This window comes from Aegilops tauschii, chromosome 6, assembly GCF_002575655.3.
Source record: "Aegilops tauschii subsp. strangulata cultivar AL8/78 chromosome 6, Aet v6.0, whole genome shotgun sequence".
NCBI lineage: Eukaryota > Viridiplantae > Streptophyta > Magnoliopsida > Poales > Poaceae > Aegilops > Aegilops tauschii.
In genome coordinates, this window is record NC_053040.3 from 3296848 (window position 1) to 3306904 (window position 10057).

Sequence of the window (10057 nt, forward strand, 5' to 3'; positions counted from 1 at the left end):
GTGGATGCGGGCATATGAGGACTATGGTTGTAGACAGAGAGAAATGGGGACTGCCTGTCACTGCCAGCGGGCGCGTCTGGACACGTCCGCGGCCGTATAGGGCCTCATATTAGACAATTATGGTTGTAGATGCTCTAACATACTATGCTACCATCACATAGCCTTTCTCAAGAAAAAAATGAGTACAATCTAATAAATGCAATAATCTGTCATAATACCTCTATGATACTTTGCACTACGAAGGTAATATAGACTAGTGTCATATGCATGACCCTAGTCTAAGTTACTCGTCACTATGACTAGCCTTATGTCATGACCAAATATGAATACATATACTAACTTATCAGCGTGGGTGCGAAATGAAATGAATATTGTAGCAGTTGCTAGAATCAATATACAGTGAAGGACTAATGACAAACATACCACGACAAGATTGTATTCGTTAAATGCCACTTTTTTAGGGACGTTAAATGCCACTTGTTTGTTGTACTACATACACGCATGACAGGGGCCAACCAACAACCGGTTAGGTGATGATGGAGACAACGGCCTTAATTATGGGTGGAGAAGAAATATTTTACTTACTTGTGGGTTTTGAGTTGCAGTGGGTATAGATCAGGTTATGCGCAATGATTCATAGTCGGTTATGATAAGTTCAGAAATCCAATTGGGCTCAATCGTGCTCGTGCTCCTCTGAGCCGAAAATAATTTTTAAAATGTCAAAAAAAATACAAGCAAAATTTTTATGTGTTCATAGTCACATCAAAATGCTACCTGCAAAATTGTAGGTAAAAAGGTTAAGCATTTTGGCTTGCACAAAAAAATATTGAACACCAAATGTTTGCCCCAAATGTTACACCCAGATTTGTTTTTTCACAGACAAAACAGTGCTACTCCATTTCGCATGAAAATTGTCAAGCACGCTAGCGACACTAACAGAAACATCTAAAAAAATTCAGATTTTCTTGAAAAATACAATTTGTTTTTATTTTACTGTTCATGTGGGAGCAAATGCACCCGGAAACCAAAACACCATGCGACAAGTTTTGCAATATTACAAGACAATTATATTATTTCTACATTGGCAAGTTCATTTTTCGATGCATGTGACCTGTATGTTATAACAAAGAGCACGGAATTTTTGTCAAAATATATTTGCAGATTCCCATAAGTCATTTTCTTATATAATACGCGCTTTTGCCATGCTCTTGGAAATTTACAAGTACTTTTCTTTTTTATCCACATTTTATCATGATCTACCTCTGTATTTTTCCACTAATTTTAAATGTTTTTGCTGGACATACATCATTTGCCATATGGGCAATAAACTTTTGCCATGTTTGTATATGTATCCTTGATACAAGTACTCTTTTTACACACTTGCCTTGACCTACATAAGTTTTAGGAGTATAGCCTGGTGACTTCCTTTGTAATTTAGAGCACGACTTCTTTTGTAAATCATCAGTAAATAGTTTATGTATCAGTAAATACTTTCCTAGTGATAATTAGTGGTAATTTTTTAAGTCGGTAAAAGACATACACATATGCATGCTATTTGTCAGGCCAGGTTCCCAGTCTTTGATTTCTCCTAGCGAACATCTCTAACCTCAGGTAGATATCCCGGTATTTTTTTAGGAAAATTGAGATGGAGAAGAGATTGTTTTTTTTTTAAGATGGAGAAAAACGCGTGCCTTCCTCACAAGCCACTGGTAACGTGCAAATGCAAAATTCCTTTGGTATTGCAGAGCAACGTGGCAATACCTTTAGATGATTGGAACAATGCTACATTAACGAAATTACAGAACGGCCAAAGGAGTGCCTTAGGGCGTCTGTCCGTGTACAGGGGAGGACCAGTCCGCGGACATGGAAACGGGAGGTGGCCATCCGAAGCTGCCCGTATAAATTTTAACTATTATCCGAACAACCCGACGAAATTCATGCAAACATGTTCAAATTTTTTTCATGCAAACATCTTGGACATATTTCAACTAAAAGCGGTGCTCATCCGACACGACAATAGAGGTATAATACCTAAACTAAAAGATCATTGGCGCCCGTTCCCCATGTCTGGCGGTGAGCCACGAGAACTGAAGCTTAGCCTTCTCCAATTTCGCATCGGCGCTCCCCAGCTCCGCCTCCGTAACCTTTGCCTACGAAGCCCCGGAAAGTGAAGTTGTCCGCGTCCACATCGCCGCCAAGCGGCTAATTGACCTACAATGGGCAGCCCATGAAGCTTGGTGTCGATGGGAGGGGAGGAGCAGTGGACTTCCTGGGACCCAAGCTGCGGCGACCTACCATGCTGCCGGCTGCGCCCGCTGACGTGTTGGCTCATGGTCGTGCAAGCGGGGCGTGGCCTCGGCGCAGCCGGTGATGTCGTCCTCATCGTCGGTCTTGCCACACCTCGTCTCCCACCTCATCCAACTCCTTGTAGGCGGCCTCCAGTTCCACCTGATGCAGGCAGTACCACCAGCGGCGAGGCGGATCTCACGGGTGGAGGTGTAGGGCTCAAGCAAAGCCGCTTGCTACACCACGTCCGCGTCTGGCGCGATCTTCCTATGGACGTTGAGCTGCTCCTCAGCCTGCTGGTGCTCCTGGAGGAGCTGGAGGTTGTAGGCGGTATCGGCCTACGCCTCCCAAAATGCTCCTCCAGCACCATGTCCATGTAATGGGCATGGGCCTTGCCGATGGTCATGGTGCGATGCACCGACGAGGGTGGCGCCGGCTCGTTCTCAACTGCATCCTCCATTGAGATGTCGTTAGCCTCCGGCCTGCCAGCCGACAGCAATGGCAGCCATCTCCTTCTTCTGCTCTGGCTAAAGTGCGTCCCAGTGAGCTTTGGAGTGAGAGGATGCCATGGTGGGAGTTGTGCAGGAGAGGAGAAAGGGGCCAGAGGAGGATTAATGCAACAATGGCTGGGGATGCAGTTTATATAGCGGGCGAGACGGCAATGGGCGGCAGAGGGGCGAATGGGTGGCGTCGGAGTAGGTTCCTCGGCAACCGTGTGTCATTAATGTGGGCGACAGACGGACGGACGGATGACCGCAATTTTTTTTGAACGTGGAGCATCTGCATGCATCAGGAAGCGGCGCGGGCGGCGCTCTCTTGGCCAGCGCGCCGCTTCAATGCCAACACCAGTGAGAGGTAGTGTCCTCTCTGGATGGGCATGAATGCGGACACTAACGCTCTGGAATGGCACTTACCGTTTCGGGCAGGAAGCATACGTGCGGGCGGGGGAAGGGCTTTGTGTGGTCCAGGGAGGGCACACGCGGGTGTGGTAGCGGTCCGGGCGCCCGCAAAGCCTTCACGTTTGTCCCAGGTGTGCGGGAGAAAGTGCGTTCACTCAAAACCCTTTGCGGACCTCGTGACTCCATCCTCCCCATTTTCTCTCCTTCCTTCTTTCTCTCTTGTCTTCGCCGCTGCTCCACCACACCGGCCGCAACGCCACACCCCTGCCGGAACTCTGCATCACCGCACCTCCAGCGCTCCAGCAGGACTCCACCCGGCTTCTCCTCCGTCTCCGTTCAACCCCTGTCCTCGGGCAGCCCTGCCAGGTACCATCTGCTACCGCTATTCTCTCACCATGCCCGTCAACTGTTCGATCAATCACAAGAGCTAAAAACAGTTGTCCCTTCTTCTTTCTAGCAATGGATTCCGATTTGGAGTACATATACAAGCAGTATGTTGAGTCGTCGGATAGCTAGCCAGGAGAGGAGTACTCCGATGAAACGACGATGATGCACACGGTCCTTAAAGATATGGAGCGTGCAGAGGACCATGTTCTCAATTTCAAAGGCTCGATCAAGGGTCATCGGGTGCTCAAACGCAATAGGGCACGCATTTGACACTGATCGCCGACTACTTTGCCCCCGATGCATTATTCGCTGACCATTTTCGTCAGCATTTGGAGTTCTGGAAGCCCGTTTCATAGTTGTTCGTGGACCTCCTAAACGATGGGAACCAGAGACCTTGTGCGAGGTGATGACATGTTGTGTCATCATGCATAACATCATCATCAAGGATGAGGGTAACGATGCTGCCGTAGCTCTAGAATTTGAGAACATGGATGATCCTATCCACCTTCAGGACCAGAATCCGGCCACATTTAAGGAGTTTATTCAGATGCAACAACAAATTCGCACTGTTCAAGAAATCTTCCGATTCAGCGCTTTATCGTCCGCTTTATCACTACTCATGGGGTGACCGATAAGATTATGCCATATCCTCACCATTTATCGTTTGGGCCGATTTATCACTCAAACAAGCGATTTATCAGGAATCTACCGTCTGGCCTATTTCTAGCACTATGTGTGTAAAAACTATGTTTATTTGTGTTTTTGGACGTTGTTACCTAATATGTATTCTTGTTCTATTTTTTTGTCACTTTATAGTATTCAAAGCCAAGTAATCAAGGTAACACTTTTGCTCAATATTTTTTGCGTTGAATATACCATATTTTAGTGCAGGAAACCTGGGAGTTACAGAAAAATGCCCGATTAATAGTCAACCAATAAAATTGATTAACCGGTCGATTTTCTATTAATCTCTAATCCCCAACCGACCGAAACGCTAACGATAAGCGATACGAGCAGCTGAAAAAATATCTGATTGAGCATCAATGGGCGATGAAAGGGGAGAACAATGTTAGGATGTGATATTTGATTTTCTTTTTTAATTTGAACTTGTGCTGCATGTGGCTGTTTGAACGTCTGTATCCTTTGCATGCGGCTAATTGATCGTGCGGACTTGGAGAAAAAATGAGGAAGGCCGGACGGATGCGGCTAGCGTTGGATGGCTGCTCTCGCATCCGTGTTTGTAAACTGGTCCCCTGTCCACACACACGGGAAAGATTTTTGCGGGTTACTGTTAGAGATGTCCTAACCAAGGGAAAAAATAGCACGCTACAGCAAAATAGCGTGGAGCTCAAAATATGCTATTAGCGTGCTATATCGCGCTATGGCGTGCTATTAGCGAGACGTTGTATATCGATATATTTAGCGAGACAATTCTTAATACGCTATAGCGTGCTATTAGCGAGGATATTAGCGAGGATATAGGGCGCTATTTTTTTTCAGTTGTCCTAACAGATGCAACGTCGACAGTACGGTACGGAGCAAGTCGTCTCGTCTCGTATGTACGTCGTCCTTCTGTATGTTTGCAGAACAATGCCGTGCATGCAAGGTGGCCTACCAGCCGGCTGGCTAGTTGCCGGCGAGGGCGACCTCCCCGGCAACGAACGCCCTGAGGTGAGCCGCCCACGGCCGCCGCCCCCCGTGCCTTTTTCCTTCCACAGCTCCGCCATGGCGCGCACAACATCCGATGTGACGAAGCTGATGCACCTCCGCAGCTCGCCAGCCTCTAGCACGCCGTCCTTGTCGCTGATCACGGCGGCCCTTACCCCGGTGCCGAGCTGCCGCTCCACGAGCCACGCATTGGTGCCCTGGTCCGTCCATTGCGGCACTCCGACTACCGGCACGCCGCACGCAACGCTCTCCAGCGTCGAGTTCCATCCGCAGTGCGTCACGAAGCACCCCACCGCCGGGTGCGACAGCACCTTTGCCTGGTCGCACCACTCCACCACCATGCCACCGCCGGCGCACAGCTTCAGCTCGTCGCCGTCGACCTCGCTGCGGTTGTCCTTCCTCAGCAGCCACAAGAACAGCCGGCCGCTCTCCGCCATGCCGCGCGCCACCTCAGTGATTTGCCGCTTGCTCATCGCGGACGAGCTCCCGAAGGAGATGTACACCACCGACCCCGCTGCCTGCGCGTCCAGCCACTCCAGGTACCCCTTGCCGTCCAGCTTGAACAGGTCGTTGTTGTTGTTGTTGTTGCTGGCCGACGCCGCCGAGGCATCCAGGAAGGAGAGCACGGGGCCGATGGGGACGACGTGGATGCCGCTCTGGCTCAGCGTCGCCACCGCGTCGGGCTCCATGGCGTGGAACGTGTTGGCGAGCACGGTAGGCGTGTCCTCGCGGCCCAGCACGTCGAGCAGCTCGCGCATGTCGCGTAGCATGAAGGCGTAGGGGTGGTGGTCGTCGCCGGTGGTGGTGAAGGAGGACGGCAGGTCACGCACGCGCATCGGCGGGAGCCCTCGGACGCGAATGTCCGCCCACGGGTTGCTCGCCGCCGCGGCGACGGCCTGGTCGAGACTGTCGGTGCCGCGCAAGAAGTGGAAGTAGGCGGTGAGCACGGTGGCCTGCTGGATCCAGTAGAGCACCGCGGGCACGCCGTGCGCGCGCGGGACGTCGGCGGCCCAGGAGACGACCTGCGTGTACACCAGCTGCGTGACGGGGGTGCCGGCGTCGCGGAGGCGCGCGAGCACGCTGTCCAGCGTGCGGGGACCCACAGCCTTGAGGCTCGATATGTAGTCCGTGATGTCCCCGTCGAAGCCGGCGTCGAAGCCGTCGGAGAAGGGCACGTAGCGGACGCCGGCGCCGTCGACATGGTCCACCGCCGCCGCGTCCGCGTGGTCCGAGAACATCTTGCGGCAGGCGGAGACGGCGGTGGAGACGGTGACACGGGCGCCCGGCGCAGCGCGAGGTGCCGCGCCGGGTTGATGTGGCCCTGCGCCGGGTACGTCACCACGAGAAAGTGCGGCGCCGATGACGCGCGCTCCACAACGGGCGCCATTGCTGCGTGCGTGCGATGTGGAATGTGGAGCTAGCTGGGTTAGGTTGATGTCCGTGTCCCTTTGCTGGGTTAGGTTGCGGCGAGTGAGCGATGTGGAGCTGGCCATTCCGCAGCAGCCCACTTGGGTGTCGATCGCGTCGACGTTGGTTCGGTGCGTCCCGCTGCCATACAGCGTCACCACGGCGTCCGGTGTCACGCCGCCCGTGGCAGACTCGAAGAGCTTCGTGTCGTGGTCGGAGACCCAGGACGGGAACAGGTCCTCTTGGGCGGCGTCGACTGCGCGGGCGCGGCGGGTGGTGGCGGCGTCACGCTCCCGCCCTTGTGCTTGCCGTGCAGCGCCAGCGCCGTGCCTCGAGCGCGCCGACCCGCCCGGGCCATGGCAAACTGCACTGCACGGAGGCCGCGAAGGGGTCCTTGGCCGCCCGCGACGCCGACGAGGACAGCGCTGTCCTGGAGGGTACGCCGTCGACGAGCCTTCCGCGACATTGCCCCCGGCAACCTTGGAGGTCGTCTCATGTTGGTTTTGCTCTCCGGCGGCAGCAACAACGTAACTGCTAATTTCATGAGTGCATAATGCACTATGCGGAAGCCATGCATCTATATCTATATGGCCTGCTGCTGCTTGAACAAATTTCTAGACTAGAATCAGATGAAGGATACAGATACACACGCTGCCTGGACCAGAAGTTGAGATGCATGGACGGGGGAGACGAGCTCTCAATGCTGCCGCTGCCTAGATCACAAGTTGAGATGTATGGATGGGGTAGACACTTACCTGCCGGCGCCCGTTGGCATTGACGACCACCAGAGAGAAGACAGCAAGCGAGAACAAGACGGGCAGGCCGATATTCTGCAGAATGAAGAGCAGTCGACGAAAAAAAAATCGGAGTTAGATTTAAAAGATAAGAATATTTTTTAAAGAATTTGAATCTGTCTCTAAACAGCCTTTAAAAATGGTTAACGGATAAAAATGACATCATTTTCATATTCTACACATTTTTCTAATCAATTTTCATATATAACATGTTAAAACTAGAGTTATGGTTTAAAAGATATGAATATTTTAAAAAACATTTAAATCTATATAAAAACATTATTTTGTAGACGTACGGCAGGTTAATTAACCAAAATCTCAGGGGGGTTTCTAAAAAAGGTGAAAGGTTTTTTATTGTCACTTAATATAGGACCACAGTTGATTAACCGAAACCTCAGGGAGTTTTCTACAAAAAGCGAAACGTTTAAGTTAAGACTGCGGGTTAATTTCTCAGGAACAGGGATTTTTCTGCAAAATGTGGGACGACGGACCACCAAAAGCAGTCGGTGCTTTGTTATCAGGTAAAGAAATATAGGAGTTAACTAGTCTACGCACAAGTGTTTAGCTAGTATATGTAGCAGACTAGTTTTTTTCTGGAAAAAAAACTAGTCTACTACAAGTACTAGTCGATAACTCATCTCGAATACGAACCGTAGACTTCCCCACTTCGTGGTTAACTTAAATAATCACCATTCTAAACCTGATATCCTCACTTTACAGCTTGAACGCCGATATTTCTTGCATTTTCATTAATTTATGTCACTTCAATGATCAGGTTTAGAATACCTGCAAGGTATGTATTTACTAAATATGTGAGGAACATTACTTAAACACTTAATAAATATGGGATCAACAATTTTCAGACATGCGACAAACATTTTTTTCAGAAAACATGATAAACATGATTTCAATATGCACTATAACTTTTCAAATAGACAATGGATATTTTGTTAAAATGTCATTATTAATTTTTAATTTGCAGACGATTTCCAAATATGCTATGTAATGGTTTTCCATCTTATACGACTTTTTTTACTTAGAATTAATGAAATATAAAAGGTAAGAGTATTTTCCCCAAAATATTCTAGAGATATTTAAAAGTAGATAAAAGAAACGAAAGTGAAAATAAGAAACAAAAATGGAAAGAGAAAAAAGAGAGAAAAATAACGATGCTTGCATGTCTTCCTCCGTGAGAGCAGGGCCCGTGTGCTTGCATAGTTGCATTCCTCGCAGGCTGGCGCCTAGTAGGAGTTCATGCGCCTACATGGTTTCTTCGTGGGCTGCATTAGGAAGCCCATTCGATGGTGTAACTGTTTGGTGTTGTTGTTATGTTCGATCTCTGCTTTGTTCACTATTTGTGTTGTAATGAACTCAATTGCATCGATCCGAATTCCCTGAATTATGGAAAATGGTTGTGCTTTATTGTTTGTTCTTTTGTTCGCCGTTGGAACGAGGTTGTGCACTGCTTTATTTTTTCTCTTATCTTTTAATTTTTATTTTTATTTAAAATAATTCATGAGGAAAGATAGGGAAAAGAAGATAAAAATGATTGAAGAACAGAACAATAATCAGGTATTACTTGGTTCAGAGATAATTTGTAGAAAAAGGAGAAAAAATATGTAGTGTTGAATTCTTGTTTGTCATAAAATCCGAAGAAACATTTTTCAATATTGAAGCCAACGACGAAATGAGAAAACGGATAAAGCACATTCAGAAGTCTTGTTGTAATAATATATTAAACAGAACGAGAGAAAGTACTACTCCGATCACAATCAGAGTGAACGTTGAATGTGAGTGGACTAAATTTGAGTAAGGTGAAGTAGTCTTTTAGAAATAGTAAACTAAATATGGATTTGAGTGAACTTTGGAAAGAGAATAAAGTAAATATGAATAAGGTGAACTAAATTTGAAAGAGTGAACTAAATTGAATTACTGAACTAAATTTGAATTAGAAAATTAAATAAGAAATAAAATGAACTAAATTTGAGTAAAAGTGAGTTAAATTTGAAATTTGGTGAACTATATTTGAAGTTAGTGAACTAAATATGAAAAAGAAAGTGAACTAAATTAGAACGAGGGTGAACATAATGTGAATAAGTAAAGTAAATTTGAAAAACAAAAACTAACTAAATTTGAATAAAGTGAACTAAGATTGGAATAACCGAAATAAATTAGAATAGGTGAAATAAAATTTGAAATGAGAGTGAACTAAATTTGAATTTGAGTGAACTAATTTTGGAAAAGAGAGTGAACTAAAGTCGAAGAAACCATATATGAATAAGATGAACTAATTTGAGTAACTAAATTAATTTAAAAATCTAACTAAATTTGAAACTGAATGAAATAAATTTGAATTTCAGTGAACTAATTTTTTGAAAAGAGAGTGTACTAAAGTAATTAAGTGAACTAAATTTGAATAAGACGAACTAAAATTGAATAAGAGTGAACTATATTTGAGATTAGTGGACTAAATTTGAAAAGGAGGGTGAACTGAATTTGAAAATTAGGTGATCTAAATTTGAATGGGAGCAAACTAAAACTGAAAAGCGAGTGCGCTAAATGTGAATAAGTGAACTAAATTTGAACGAATTAACTAGATTTGAATAAAGCAAACTA

At 46.8% G+C, this 10057-nt stretch overlaps 1 pseudogene; it reads right to left on the reverse strand.

Moving 5' to 3' along the window:
* Window positions 1-4474: 4474 nt before the first annotated feature.
* Window positions 4475-6695, reverse strand: LOC109736666 (crocetin glucosyltransferase, chloroplastic-like; annotated as a pseudogene).
* Window positions 6696-10057: the final 3362 nt, after the last annotated feature.